We start from the raw sequence: 16,353 nt of genomic DNA on the forward strand, positions 1-16,353 counted from the left end.
ACACGGTCTGCAGGGGGTCATGACACCGGCATACAGGATACACAGTGTTTGTGATGGATGGCTCGGGCGCTACACATGCAAGACCACACAGGAAAGGTAGGCCTCTCTCTTTGCTTATCCCACTTACTGAGTTTATTTACTTTGAGTAGCTCTCCGGTTGGGAAAAAAAAAAAAGTGTCATGATTAGCCAACAATCAGAGCAGGATGTTTTCTTTCATAATTTATTTTCCGTGTGATTTGAAAAACCTGTGCAAACAAAGTAATTATGAAAATTGTTATGAAGAAAGCGCATGTCCTTGTGGTAAATGCTCCCCACACCTGGCTGTTGTTGGCAGAAAGGTGAAATGGTGATTGAAAGTTAACAGTGTCCTGGTTGCCACAATAAGTCTCTCATGGAAGATATTAAGAAAAGAGAATAGAATAAAGCGGGCAATGTCAACATTACATTTAGGCTATTCAAAGTAAATATATAGCTACAGGATGGGGGACAGGGGGAGGATTTTGAGGAAGCCCCACCCCCTCAAGAAGGAGGCCTACATGAAAAAAAAAAAAAGCTAATGATGCAGAAGGTTCAGTTATGTTTTGAAACTGTTTGAATTTGAGTTTTGAGTGTGATGAGCGTAATAACTAGCCTTAATTGGCAAAACAAAACATGGCCTGTTAGAAATGACTGTGTCATATACAGTATGTAAGTCTGAACTCAAATGACTGCCCCTTGCAACAAGATCAGATGTTGTAATTCCCACACATACATGATACTATTCAAATTAATGCGTGGGGCTACAAAATGAGACCGGCTTTGAAGTGCAGTAATTATTGGCTCGCTTGAGTATCAGCACAGGGAGATCAGAAAGGAAGCTTTTCAAAAGACATGCCATGGAAGAAAAGTCAGTAAAATATTAGTAAGTTATACAAGTTATTACAAACGGACCCCAATAACACATTTCTATTAAAGGGGGCCTATTATGCAAAATCGACCTTTTCAAGCTTTACATCATGTTATTAAGTCATTCCCTCATTAAAACCATGCCTGAAGTGTTGCCTGGGCACATTCACGTATTTTCGAGTAATCTGTAGAAACTCTGATGGCGGCCATTTTAGGGATAAAACGCCTGATTCCTTCAGGAAACGCCCTCGACCTCCAGGATACGCCTCCGACCTTTCGTCACCAGCCGAGTAACCAACCACTGCTCTTCAGCAGAACCCCCTCCCCGCAGTGTCTAGCCCTAAGATGTAAACAGAGTCATCATGGAGGATTAGCTCCATGTGTTGTGAACCGGAGCTACAGCAGACTTTTACAAAGACACACATCAGTGTTTCTGTTACCGAAACACCCAGGATTCAAACCGGTGACAAGAACGCTTATTTCAGCGGCTGGTTCTGCGCTGGGCCTTGATGATGCACAGAGCCTCCGGAGAAAGCTAATGCTAAGCTAAACCTCGAGTCATCACGTGAAAACGAGAAATATGCACAAATAAAGTCAATAAAACCACCACACACATAAAGAACCGTTTAACAATGATCACACACGGAGCCAGGCGTGTTGATTTGGAAGTTTATTGCTCACATTTCATCTACAATGGGTCATAGCCGAGTGGTTTTCTCCCGGAGCTAACAAGCTAGCCGCAACAAGCTAACGGGAAAATTCACTGAATACAAGCAGCATATTATGCATTGAAAACGTCACTAAAACAGGCAACTGCTTGAAGCAGCCTTTATGATGATCACACACTGAGCCGGGCTTGTTGATTTCGTAGTTTATTGCTCACATTTCATCTACAGTGAGTCGTAGCCGAGTGGTTTTCTCCCGGAGCTAACAAGCTAGCCGCGATAAGCTAACGGGAAAATTCACTGAATACAAGCAGCATATTATGCATTGAAAACGTCACTAAAACAGGCAACTGCTTGAAGCAGCCTTTATGATGATCACACACTGAGCCGGGCTTGTTGATTTCGTAGTTTATTGCTCACATTTCATCTACAGTGAGTCGTAGCCGAGTGGTTTCTCCCGGAGCTAAGGCACTATTAGCCGCGACAAGCTAACAACCTTCACCTTCACAACATTCATTGAAAACAGGCAGCATATTATGCACAAATAACGTCAATAAAGCCGGCAACTACTCGAAGCAGCCTTTACGATGATCACACAATGAGCCTGGCTTTACACATTTGTGGTTTATTACAGACTTTTCATCAACAATGAGCTGTAGTCGATTATAACAAGCTAATGGGTAACCTCGAAAAACCACTGTCCACCTACACAGATAATGTCCGTCTTTGAATCGTATGGGCTCCTGCAGATCCTGGTGTCGTCCATGGGGGTATAGTTAGAGATCCATAGGGCATGGCAGATGCAAAGAGATAGCCTCCAAACAGCAGTTATTTTTCAGGCAAGAGCCCCTTCCAAGCGTCCGGTATGGAAGGTTCGTTTCCAAATAATATCCTGTGTGGCCATCGTTCACAAAGTGATAAACAGTAGCTCCTTTCCAACAATAAAAATTAAAATGCACCGATCGTAGTTTCAATACTGTATAGACAAGCGGAGTGTTGTTGTGATGCCACAGACAGCGTGTGGAGGGGGCGTGTCGCAAAGGGTCAGAGGTTCTTAAAGAGACAAAGGCCTATTTCAAGTCATTTGCTAACGCCATTTAACGCCTAACCCCCAAAATATTTTGGCTACAGTTTCTTTCTTGTTTACTAATCCTAGCTGTAAATCCCCGTGTCTTCCTAAACTTTTGGTAAATGGAATTAACATTACTTCTCCAAATCTTACAAACTGCAAAATTCGAAATCTCTTCACTAAGATCCTTTTCCCCTTTATCTCAAACCCAAATTCAATTTCGATAATGTTCTCACACAATGAGAAGCGGAAAATCAGAACAAACTATTTAAAATTTCCCATTCCTCCAAAGGCCAAGGAAGTTCACTTTAAAGTACTTTCGGGCATTTACCCGTCCAAAGAGCTTCTTCGACATCGTTTTGGGTGGGAAGATAACTGTTGTACTTTTTGTGTTGTTGATATTGAATCTACAGAACACTTGTTTTATGACTGTATGTTCTCCAAAGTATTGTGGGATGACATCCATTATTGGCTTTTCCCGAAGATTCCCAATTTACAGGACTTTTCAAGCAAGGACATTATTTTTGGAATCTTAAAAAAGGACAGCAATATAGAACTTATTTTAAATGTTATCATTATATTGGGTAAATTCTTCATCCACAAATGTCGATTCTTAAAAACAAAACCATCATTTGTCACTTTTCACAAAGAACTGTCTCTATTTTTCTCCTCTGCTTCCTTCATGGGAAAAAACGCTGGTGTGAACCTTAAAAACATCATTGATGATCTGGACTTAACAAGCATCCTCTAGTACTGCATTTCACTTTTTTTATTTTTTTTTATTTTTTATTTTTTATTTTATTGTTTATTTTTTGTGTGTGTTTATGTCCTGCTCTGACTTAACAATTTGTAATACGGAACATTCCTGCCATATTTGTTGTATCGCACATGTAATAAAAAAAAAAAAAAAAAAAAAAAAAAAAAAAAAAATTTGCCAACGCCATTTTGAAAGAGCAATTTTATACAAGGCAGTTATTCTAATTTACTGCATTGACAGACCAACAGAAGGTTTCGTCATCATTGTAGTGTGCTATAGACTGGTGCTATGTGGCTGAAAAAAGCATAATACCCCCTCTTTAAGAGTTATTGTTGACTGTTTCCATCCATCCATCCACCCACCAGGGCAACCTGTCAGGACTCAGGAGCTGTGGGTGACCACAGTGCAGCACCTATGGACCCATCCCCAGGACCGTACCTGAGGGTTTTGCCTACTGTGCGTGGGTTGGGTTGATGAGGGAACATGCAGTGCCCAGAGGAAATCCACGTGAGGAGAACATAATTAGAAGAATAAGAATCAAGTTCTTTTGCCATTGTCAGTGAAAGTACATTCACAAAATAGGATTTTTTCTTTGGTGCAATGATGGAACACAAAACATAAACCACCAGGATGACGTGCGTGTGTGTGCGTGTGTGTGTACGTGCTTGTGTGTGCGGGTGTGTTTGTGTGTGTGTGTGCGTGTGTGTGTGCGTGTGTGTGTGTGGGTGTGTGTGCGTGCGTGCTTGTGTGTGTGTGTGCGTGTGTGTGTGTGTGTGTGTTTGTCTTTAGCACCTTGTGTGGACCAGCACCTGAAATTTCACCCGCGGTGTGGGGACCAAAATCTTTGTGGGGACCAAAAACCCGGTCCCCACAAAGTTAGCTATATATTTGATGTAAGTAGGCTCTAAACATGGCCCTGGCAAATTTTCAGCTTGGGCTCCATAAGTGACAAAAACCAGTTTGAAGTGTGTAAAGTGTGTATAACAGAATTTACTCAGTATCGGCCTCTAGTGGTCAGGGAGGTACTGCACCTACACACACTTCATACACACTTTGCTAAATGCGCATGCGCACACTGTGCCGGTCCCCACAAGTTGATAATAACAAACATTAATACACTGTTTTTTTCGTTGTTGTTTTTTTACTTAAGTCTTCAAACAATACAGTGACTATAGACAGGGGACTCAGGCATGGACAAGGGACATTTTTAATTCCACTGAAGGACAGAAGTGGCAAGACATTTATTTGAAGACCAACATAAAAAAAAAAGAAACAACAAAACAGGAAGCTGTCGACGCAGTGCTAAGGCTAGCCCCTGGAGAAGAACACTCAAAGATATGCTTGTGGATCAAAACACGACTCCAGGTATGTATTTCATGAGGGAACAACTTTATAACATGGTAAAAAGCTCTAAAATGTTGATTTTGCATAAGGCAGCATCTTTAAGCAAGTGCGAGTTAGCTAATGAGCTTTGCAATTTTGCTAACTGGCTAGTTAGCCTAGCTGCTACAAGCACATGTATGTGGATGGGAAAGACCCATCTTCAAGGTAAAAGTTATCATATTGTATGTTTTGATTGCTCAAGTCAACAGTGTACTACCCATATATTTAGTATTGAGATGTCCAGTTTATTTTATACATTTTAGCATTTTTTCTTGTTCATTACAATGCTTTCGGATGGGACTTCACATGTTTAATAATGACATACTTTTAACTGGTAAGGTTAAGGTCAGGAGTTGGAAAACGCAGACTTTTAGAAATAGGGAATAACAATTATGGGTAGGTTTAGGAAAATGGTTTTAGTTTTTTAGTTTATTTTTCAATATTGAATAACTTGACAGTTTAACCATTACAAAGTGCATACAATTAACCAAAAATAACATGTTAAGCTGTTTAAGCGGTTTTCAATAGACACTGCCTTCTATTAAAACATGTTTAAAGTACTTATTATTGATCATTCCAGCAACATGAAGAGGATAACATCTGAAAGGAAACTATATCTATGTCTTTTTGCCTTGAGGGACATAAATGCAAGAGAGGACTATGGAGGATCTGATTGGCCATGGAGGAAAAAGGTACATAACATATAGATATTTTCAGAATGTAATAGCAATGGAGGTTATGCAGATTCTCTAATCTAAATAGTAATGGAGCCTCAAATGAATGGACGTAATAAACAGTAACATAAGATGGAACTTCAAATTGCCCCTTACCAAGCAAAAACTCTTTAAATATGCTTAGCCAGGCATATTTTCTCGACACTTCTCCACTGACCTTTATAGCTTATAGTCGAGAGGAACGCCTAATTTGAAAGCTAAGCCAAAACTGATCTGACTTTATTTTATTTCACAGTGGGTCATATAATTGTCAACTGAAATGCTTGTGTTAGCATTTTAGCTGGCTCATTTTACAGAAGTCACAGTAAACACATGTAACGACCACAATTCTTGTGGAAAACGCAGCATTTACTCTGAACAGTGTTCACTGATATGAACTCTAGTGTACACAACAGTCAGGTTTTCCTCCATTTTTGAGGACCACAGTATACACAAGTCAAGACCACTGTTGTGGGAACCGCAGCATGTACTCTGAACTCTCTACTCTTAACAGCATTTACTGATATAAACTCTTCTACACAAAAGCCAGGTTTTACTCTACTATTGAGGACCGCAGTGTACACAAGTCAGGACCACTGTTGTGGGGACGCCAGCATTAACTCTGAACTATATTTACTGATATGAACACCAGTGTACACAACAGTCAGGTTTACTCCACTATTGAGGACCACCATTTACACCGCAGTATGTACTCTGAACTCTATGCTCTAAACCCTATTTACTGATATGAACTCCAGTGTACACAACAGTCAGGTTTTACTCCACTATTGAGGACCACAGTATACAAGTCAGGACCACTATAGGCTTTCAGTCGTACAGGAGTTGTCCATCTTAGATGAAGGTTCTTGGGTCATCCTCTGTACTCTGTAGCTGTCCTACACTACTACAGAGTACAGAACATGATTCAATAAACTTCATTGAGGGTACTGTTACCTTCACGTTGCGTTTTTTTTTAATTACACCTGTGACCAGAGTTAGATAATGGTAAAGTTAACTCCTTTGTGTGATATCTATAGGATGCATTGGAGCCCCAGCTTTCCACCGACTTTCTTGAGACCGCCATGTCCACAAACCAAGACAAAGACTCACCAGGCTCCTAAGGCATTTCTCAGGTAACTTTATTTTATTTCACAGTGGGTCACATAATTGTCAACTGAAATACTTGCGTTAGCATTTTAGCTGCCTCATTTTACAGAGGTCACTGTAAACATATGTCATGACCACTCTTCTTCTGGAAACCGCAGCATTTACTCTGAATAGTGTTTACTGATATGAACTGTAGTGTGTACGACAGTCAGGTTTTACTCCACTAGTGAGGACTTGTGTTTACACAAGTCAGGACCACTGTTGTGGGAACCGCAGCATGTACTCTGAACTCTATACTCTTAACAGCACACACTGATATAAAGTCTTGTACACAAAAGCTAGGTTTTACTCTACTATTGAGGACCACAGTGTATACAAGTCAGGACCACTGTTGTGGGGACACGAGCATTTACTTTGAACTATATTTACTGATTTGAACTCTAGTGTACACAACAGTCAGGTTTCACTGAGGTCCACCGTTTACACCTGTCAGGGACACTGTTGTGGGAACCGCAGCATTTACTACGAACTGTATTCACTGATGTGAACTCTAGTGTGTACGACAGTCAGGTTTTACTCCATTCTTGAGGACCACAGTGTACACAAGTCAGGACCACTGTTGTGGGAACCACAGCATGTACTCTGAACCCCATTTACTGATATGAACTCTAGTGTACGACAGTCAGGTTTTACTTCACTAGTGAGGACCACCGTTTACACATGTCCGGACCACTGTTGTGGGAACCGCAGCATTTACTATGAACTCTATACTCTTAACAGCATTCACTGATATAATCTCTTGAACACAAAAGCCAGGTTTTACTCTACTATTGAGGACCACAGTGTACACAAGTCAGGACCATTGTTGTGGGGACGCCAGCATTTACTCTGAACTATATTTACCTATATGAACACTAGTGTACACAACAGTCAGGTTTTACTCCACTATTGAGCACCACCATTTACACGAGTCAGGATCACTGTTGTGGGAACCGCAGCATGTACTCTCAACTCTATACTCTAAACCCTATTTACTGATATGAACTCCAGTGTACACAACAGTCAGGTTTTACTCCACTATTGAGGACCACCGTTTACACCAGTCAGGGCCACTGTTGTGGGAACCGCAGCATTTACTACAAACTGTATTCACTGATATGAACTGTACTGTGTACGACAGTCAGGTTTTACTCCACTATTGAGGACCACAGTGTACACAAGTCAGGACCACTGTTGTGGGGACGCCAGCATGTACTCTGAACCCCATTTACTGATATGAACTCTAGTGTACACAACAGTCAGGTTTTACTCCACTATTGAGGACCACCGTTTACACCAGTCAGGGCCACTGTTGTGGGAACCGCAGCATTTACTACGAACTGTATTCACTGATATGAACTCTAATTTAAACAACATACAGGTTTTACTCCACTATTGAGGACCACAGTAAACACAAGTCAGGACCCCTGTTATGGGAACCGCAGTGCTTTGTACAAACTGTATGCAATTGTATATATCAGTGTAAAGCACATTCTTGTTTCACTAAAGATCTTCATAGCACACATCAGAGCTATTGTTTTCATGATGAAAGCAAAAGTTTCTGTCAATTACTGTCTTTAATATAAAGTCTAGCATGAAATGTAATCTAGTTTTACTGCTCTTAAGAAGTTCATAGCACACGTGTCATGACCATGTTTGTGGGGTCCGTGGTTGACCAAATGAAATGCAAACATTGCTTTTACTATCCTTCCTTCACTGAGGGTACTGTTACCTTCACGTTGCATTTTTTTAATTACACCTGTGACCAGAGATAGGTAATGGTAAAGTTAACTCCTTTGTGTGATTTCTTTAGGATGCATTAGGGCCCCAGCTTTCCACCGACTTTCTTGAGACCGCCATGTCCACAAACCACGACAAAGACTCACCAGGCTCCAAAAGCATTTCCCAGGTAACTTTATTTTATTTCACAGTGGGTGATATAATTGTCAACTGAAATACTTGCGTTAGCATTTTAGCTGCCGCATTTTACAGAGGTCACAGTAAACACATGTCACGACCACTGTTCTTGTGGAAACCGCAGCATTTACTCTGAACAGCATTCACTGATATGAACTGCAGTGTGTACGACAGTCAGGTTTTACTCCACTAGTGAGGACCAACGTTTACACAATTCAGGACCACTGTTGTGGGAACCGCAGCATGTACTCTGAACTCTATACTCTTAACAGCATTCACGGATATAAAGTCTTGTACACAAAAGCCAGGTTTCACTCTACTATTGAGGACCACAGTGTATACAAGTCAGGACCACTGTTGTGGGAACCGCAGCATGTACTCTGAACTCTATACTCTTAACAGCATTCACGGATATAAACTCTTGTACACAAAAGCCGGGTTTTACTCTACTATTGAGGACCAAAGTGTACACAAGTCAGGACCATTGTTGTGGGGACGCCAGTATTTACTCTGAACTATATTTACCTATATGAACACCAGTGTACACAACAGTCAGGTTTTACTCCACTATTGAGCACCACCATTTACACCAGTCAGGACCACTGTTGTGGGAACCGCAGAATGTACTCTCAACTCTATACTCTAAACCCTATTTACTGATATGAATTCAAGTGTAGACAAAAGTCGGATTTTACTCCACTAGTGAGGACCACCGTTTACACCAGTCAGGGCCACTCTTGTTGGAACCGCAGCATTTGCTACAAACTGTATTCACTGATATGAACTGTAGTGTGTACGACAGTCAGGTTTTACTCCACTAGTGAGGACCACCGTTTACCCAAGTCCGGACCACTGTTGTGGGAACCGCAGCATGTACTCTGAACTCTATACTCTTAACAGCATTCACTGATATAAACTCTTGTACACAAAAGCCAGGTTTTACTCTACTATTGAGGACCAAAGTGTACACAAGTCAGGACCATTGTTGTGGGGACGCCAGCATTTACTCAGAACTATATTTACCTATATGAACACTAGTGTACACAACAGTCAGGTTTTACTCCACTATTTAGCACCACCATTTACACCAGTCAGGACCACTGTTGTGGGAACCGCAGCATGTACTCTCAACTCTATACTCTAAACCCTATTTACTGATATGAACTCCAGTGTACACAACAGTCAGATTTTACTCCACTAGTGAGGACCATCGTTTACACCAGTCAGGGCCACTGTTGTGGGAACCGCAGCATTTGCTACAAACTGTATTCACTGATATGAACTTTAGTGTGTACGACAGTCAGGTTTTAGTCCACTATTGAGGACCACCGTTTACACCAGTCAGGGCCACTGTTGTGGGAACCGCAGCATTTACTACGAACTGTATTCACTGATATGAACTCTAATTTATACAACAGACAGGTTTTACTCCACTATTGAGGACCACAGTAAACACAAGTCACAACCACTGTTATGGGAACTGCAGTGCTTTGTACAAACTGTATGCAATTGCATATATCAGTGTAAAGCACATTCTTGTTTCACTAAATATCTTCATAGCACACATCAGAGCTACTGTTTTCATGATGAAAGCAAAAGTTTCTGTCAATTACTGTCTTTAATATAAAGTCTAGTATGAAATGTAATCTAGTTTTACTGCTCTTAAGAAGTTTATAGCACACGTGTCATGACCATGTTTGTGGGGTCTGTGGTTGACCAAATGAAATGCAAACATTGCTTTTACTATCCTTCCTTCACTGAGGGTACTGTTACCATTACGTTGCATTTCTTAATTACACCTGTTACCAGACTTAGGTAATGGTAAAGTTAACTCCTATGTGTTATTTCTTTAGGATGCATTAGAGCCCCAGCTTTCCACCGACTTTCTTGAGACCGCCATGTCCACAAACCACGACAAAGACTCACCAGGCTCCAAAAGGATTTCCCAGGTAACTTTATTTTATTTCACAGTGGGTGATATAATTGTCAACTGAAATACTTGCGTTAGCATTTTAGCTGCCTCATTTTACAGAGGTCACAGTAAACACATGTCACGACCACTCTTCTTGTGGAAACCGCAGCATTTACTCTGAACAGTATTCACTGATATGAACTGCAGTGTGTACGACAGTCAGGTTTTACTCCACTAGTGAGGACCAACGTTTACACAAGTCAGGACCACTGTTGTGGGAACCGCAGCATGTACTCTGAACTCTATACTCTAAACCCTATTTACTGATATGAACTCCAGTGTACACAACAGTCAGGTTTTACTCCACTATTGAGGACCACAGTATACAAGTCAGGACCACAATAGGCTTTCAGTTGTACAGAAGTTGTCCATCTTAGATGAAGGTTCTTGAGTCATCCTCTGTACTCTGTAGTTGTCCTACACTTTAACTACAGAGTACAGAACATGACTCAAGAATCTTCATTGAGGGTACTGTTACCTTCACGTTGCATTTTTTAATTACACCTGTGACCAGAGTTAGGTAATGGTAAAGTTAACTCCTTTGTGTGATTTCTTTAGGATGCATTAGGGCCCCAGCTTTCCACCAACTTTCTTGAGACCGCCATGTCCACAAACCAAGACAAAGACTCACCAGGCTCCAAAGGCATTTCTCAGGTAACTTTATTTTATTTCACAGTGGGTCAAATAATTGTCAACTGAAATACTTGCGCTAGCATTTTCGCTGCCTCATTTCACAGAGGTCACAGTAAACACATGTCATGACCACTCTTCTTGTGGAAACCGCAGCATTTACTCTGAATAGTGTTCACTGATATGAACTGCAGTGTGTACGACAGTCAGGTTTTACTCCACTAGTGAGGACCACTGTTTACACAAGTCAGGACCACTGTTGTGGGGACACCAGCATTTACTCTGAACTATATTTACTGATCTGAACTCTAGTGTACACAACAATCAGGTTTCACTGAGGTCCACCGTTTACACCAGTCAGGGCCACTGTTGTGGGAACCGCAGCATTTACTTCGAACTGTATTCACTGATATGAACTGTAGTGTGTACGACAGTCAGGTTTTACTCCACTAGTGAGGACCACCGTTTACCCAAGTCCGGACCACTGTTGTGGGAACCGCAGCATGTACTCTGAACTCTATACTCTTAACAGCATTCACTGATATAAACTCTTGTACACAAAAGCCGGTTTTACTCTACTATTGAGGACCAAAGTGTACACAAGTCAGGACCATTGTTGTGGGGACGCCAGCATTTACTCTGAACTATATTTACCTATATGAACACTAGTGTACACAACAGTCAGGTTTTACTCCACTATTGAGCACCACCATTTACACCAGGCAGGACCACTGTTGTGGGAACCGCAGCATGTACTCCGAACTTTATACTCTAAACCCTATTTACTGATATGAACTCCAGTGTACACAACAGTCAGGTTTTTCTCCACTAGAGAGGACCACCGTTTACACCAGTCAGGGCCACTCTTGTGGGAACCGCAGCCTTTACTACAAACTGTATTCACTGATATGAACTGTATTGTGTGCCACAGTCAGGTTTTACTCCACTTGTGAGGACCACAGTTTACACAAGTCAGGACCACTGTTATGGGAACCGCAGTGCTTTGTACAGACTGTATGCAATTGCATATATCAGTGTAAAGCACATTCTTGTTTCACTAAAGATCTTCATAGCACACATCAGAGCCACTGTTTTCATGATGAAAGCAAAAGTTTCTGTCAATTACTGTCTTAATATAAAGTCTAGTATGAAATGTAATCTAGTTTTACTGCTCTTAAGAAGTTCATAGCACACGTGTCAAGTTTGTGGGGTCCGTGGTTGACCAAATGCAAACATTGCTTTTACTATCCTTCCTTCATTGAGGGTACTGTTACCTTCACGTTGCATTTCTTAATTACACCTGTTACCAGAGTTAGGTAATGGTAAAGTTAACTCCTATGTGTTATTTCTTTAGGATGCATTAGAGCCCCAGCTTTCCACCGACTTTCTTGAGACCGGCATGTCCACAAACCACGACAAGAACTCACCAGGCTCCAAAAGCATTACCCAGGTAACTTTATTTTATTTCACAGTGGGTCATATAATTGTCAACTGAAATACTTTTTTTAGCTGCCTCATTTTACAGAGGTCACAGTAAACACATGTCACGACCACTCTTCTTGTGGAAACCGCAGCATTTACTCTGAACAGTATTCACTGATATGAACAGTAGTGTGTACGACAGTCAGGTTTTACTCCACTAGTGAGGACCACCGTTTACACAAGTCAGGACCACCGTTTACACAAGTCAGGACCACTGTGGGAACCGCAGCATGCACTCTGAACTCTATTCTCTTAACAGCATTCACTGATATAAACTCTTGTACACAAAAGCCAGGTTTTACTCTACTATTGAGGACCACTGTTGTGGGAACCGCAGCATGTACTCTGGACTCTGAACCCTATTTACTGATATGAACTCTAGTGTATACAACAGTATGGTTTTACTCCACTATTGAGGACCACAGTACACACAAGTCAGGATCACTGTTGTGGTTGCCGCAGCATTTACTACGAACTGTATTCATCTACTGTACTCTGTAGTTGTCCTACACTTTATCAGAGTACAGGTTCCTTTAGATTGCGCTTTATATATTCGCAACATACAATTATACCATTGAGGGTGCTGTTAGCTTCTCATTGCATTTTGGTGAAGTACATCTGTGACCAGAGTCATGGAATGGTAAAGTTAACCCCTGTATTTTATTTCTTTAGGATGCAGCGGAGCCCCAGCTTTCGACTGAGATTGTCTTGACCGCCATGTCCACAAAGCAAGACAAAGACTCAACGTACTCCATAAGCATTTCACAGGTCATTTTATTTTTTATTTCATAGTGGGTCATGTAATTGTCAACTGAAATACTTGCGTTAGCATTTTAGCTGCCTGATGTTACAGTAAACACGTTACAACCACTTTTCTTGTGGGAAATGCAGCTTTTTCATTTCACATTCCGGTTTTACTGCACTTAATGGGTCAAAACAAAACACCCTTGTCAGGACCATTGTTGTTTTTGGTGCCATTGGTGACTGAGATGATAACAATTTATCTTGGTACTTTTTTCCTAAAGAGAGAGCATACATGCAAATCTGTCGCCTTTTGGCAAAATTCGCCATTTTACCTCAGAAAATGCCATTCATGTGAATCGTGTAGATCTGTAGTACAACAAAATGGGGGTGGAGGGGTATATGGCGTGTGAATAAACTACACACTGGCTGAGGCTTGTAAAAGTTCACCGGAGCTTTTACAGTAAACATGCTATTTCCCCGATCCATCTCCAGGCGGTGTGCATTCGCTCACTTAACCAGGGCTGTGGAACAGCAGCCCACACCCACCGGTTGTCTGTCTACTGGCTAATCCCACTCCAACAGACATACCACCAAGAGCGATGAACCACATGAGACATGGCACTAATGGTGAGGTGAAAGTTATACCACTGTATATTACGCCACGTGAACTTTTGCTGCTTTTAATTAGTAGCTAGCAGCAACGCGCTTATACATCTGTTTTCTGCACATTTCTTGCTGTGCAAACTAATACAAGTTTTGTGACGACTACATCCACAAGCTAACTTATAAAGCTAGTATGATAGCTATCATTTAATTCACTGTGAGGCTAACCTGACAGGGCAGGTGCCAAGCGCTCGTTTGATGCGTGTTCGCGGTCAGTGAGGAGAGTGATGACCACTCCATGTGGGCCGTGTGGTCATTGGGCGCTCATAGATATGAGCGATTCTGACGTGGTTTCAGCTGATCAGAGATGTTAACGTTGGCAAGTTTACACTTTGGACTTGCAACTATTCAAATTGCGTTCACGTGACATTACCACATTCTAAATAGCCTATATTTTAAAATGGAGGTGGAGGGCAACTGAAAATTCACAAACTGTAGTAAGTGGCGAACTGCTAGATATTTTCTGTCCTAGTTTTTGACAAATATCTCAGTCATTAATAAGACAATCAACATGAAACAAAAACTGTCTCAAAGTTCATTGTCTCCTCTGTCAGCACATATAAACTAATGTCCCATTGTTTCCTCATAAAGGCATCCAAAAGTGGAGACGATATTCAAAAACTTGAGCATAATGTTGGGCAGTAGAAAGGTGTGAATCCAATCACTACCAAATGCTGATGAGGAAAAGCATTTGTCAATTTTCGTTTTGGAGATTTCTATAACTTGAAAACAACCTATATGCCAAACCATTTGGAAGCTTTTAGTAGCTTGCCATAGCCAGAATAAACCCCTTACCATTGCATTTTGTGTGTATAGGTTGGCATATTCTGAAGTGTAAAGGCTATATTATCAACAGTCATTTCAGGTTTAAAATCTATATTTAAAACCAAATTGTCATAATATTTTTTATCCTTTTATTATTCAAATAGAAAACAGTATCATCTGAGGTACGTATGACCTACTATGTCCATATATTAAATATATTGATTCAACAAATTGTGATTGTTTGAGTTCAGTAGAATCTTTGTGTTCTGTTTAAAAATTCCCACAAACTGCGTGTTCCGCCACGGCCCCGTGAACTGTCACCTTTTTCACCATATGTATGTGTATGTTTGCATGTCTGAGAGAGAGAGAGATACGTAGAGGTATAGCGGGAGAGGTATAGACACAAATGTTTGTTTGTTTCCCCTACTTTTCTTAGGACTTTGAGCCATCGTTGATCCACAGATCAAGGAACCTAAATAACACGGACTATAAAAATACTACACTGTAAACTATAAATAAAGATTAAAGACAAACTTTTTTATGATCAAAGCACCTCTACAATTTTTTTGGGCAATTTTTGAAACAAGGTTTTCAGCTGTCAACATATTACAAAACGGTAATCAATTGCTACTTGAGTGTAATGTAATTACCACTTTTGCAAATGTAATCCTGACACACTGGGATGTTTTGTTAGGAAAAAAACAAAACAAATAAAACACAAAGCAAACCGTTCAAAAGTTATAGTGTGATTTTTTTCTCTTCAATTCAAATCAAACCTGAATAGTGATTACCTTCTTTGTCAATGACTAAGTTTTTTTTTGTGTGTGTGTGAGAAAGACATTTTAAGACAGGATTATTATAATTTTATTATATATATATATATATGTATATATATGTATATATATGTATATATATGTATATATATATATATATATATATATATATATATATATATATATATATATATATATATGTATATATATATGTATATATATATATATATATGTATATTTTACAATAATACAGACCCAGCATTTGTGTTTTGTAGAGTTGAATACTTATTAACTCCTGAAACTGTATGATTGGGCTTAAAAGTATTTAAAAACCTGAAACTGTGTATGATTGGGCCCAAAAGTATTTAAACTCCTGAAACTGTGTATGATTGGGCACAAAAGTATTTTAACTCCTGAAACTGTGTATGATTGGGCCCAAAAGTATTTAAACTCCTGAAACTGTGTATGATTGGGCTTAAAAGTATATAAAAACCTGAAACTGTGTATGAGTGGGCCTCACAAATATTGAAATACCTGGAAAGTCCCCACAAATATAGTAAATTTCAGGTGTGGATTTTTTTTTTCCGTGTATTGACATTTTGAGGTGATATTACTGTTTCTGAACTCTAGGGGGCTTTACCTGATTTTTTTGTATGCTGTAGACCCAATAGAAAGGGTGGTTCCCACAAGAGACGATTTTGTCAGGTGTCCCCACAATTGACTCCAGACCAGTCTAGGTGTGTGTGTGTGTGTGTGTGTGTGTGTGTGCGTGTGCGTGCGTGCTTGTG

The sequence above is a fragment of the Gobius niger genome (genome assembly GCF_951799975.1).
Source record: "Gobius niger genome assembly, chromosome: 20".
In the NCBI taxonomy this organism is placed as follows: domain Eukaryota; kingdom Metazoa; phylum Chordata; class Actinopteri; order Gobiiformes; family Gobiidae; genus Gobius; species Gobius niger.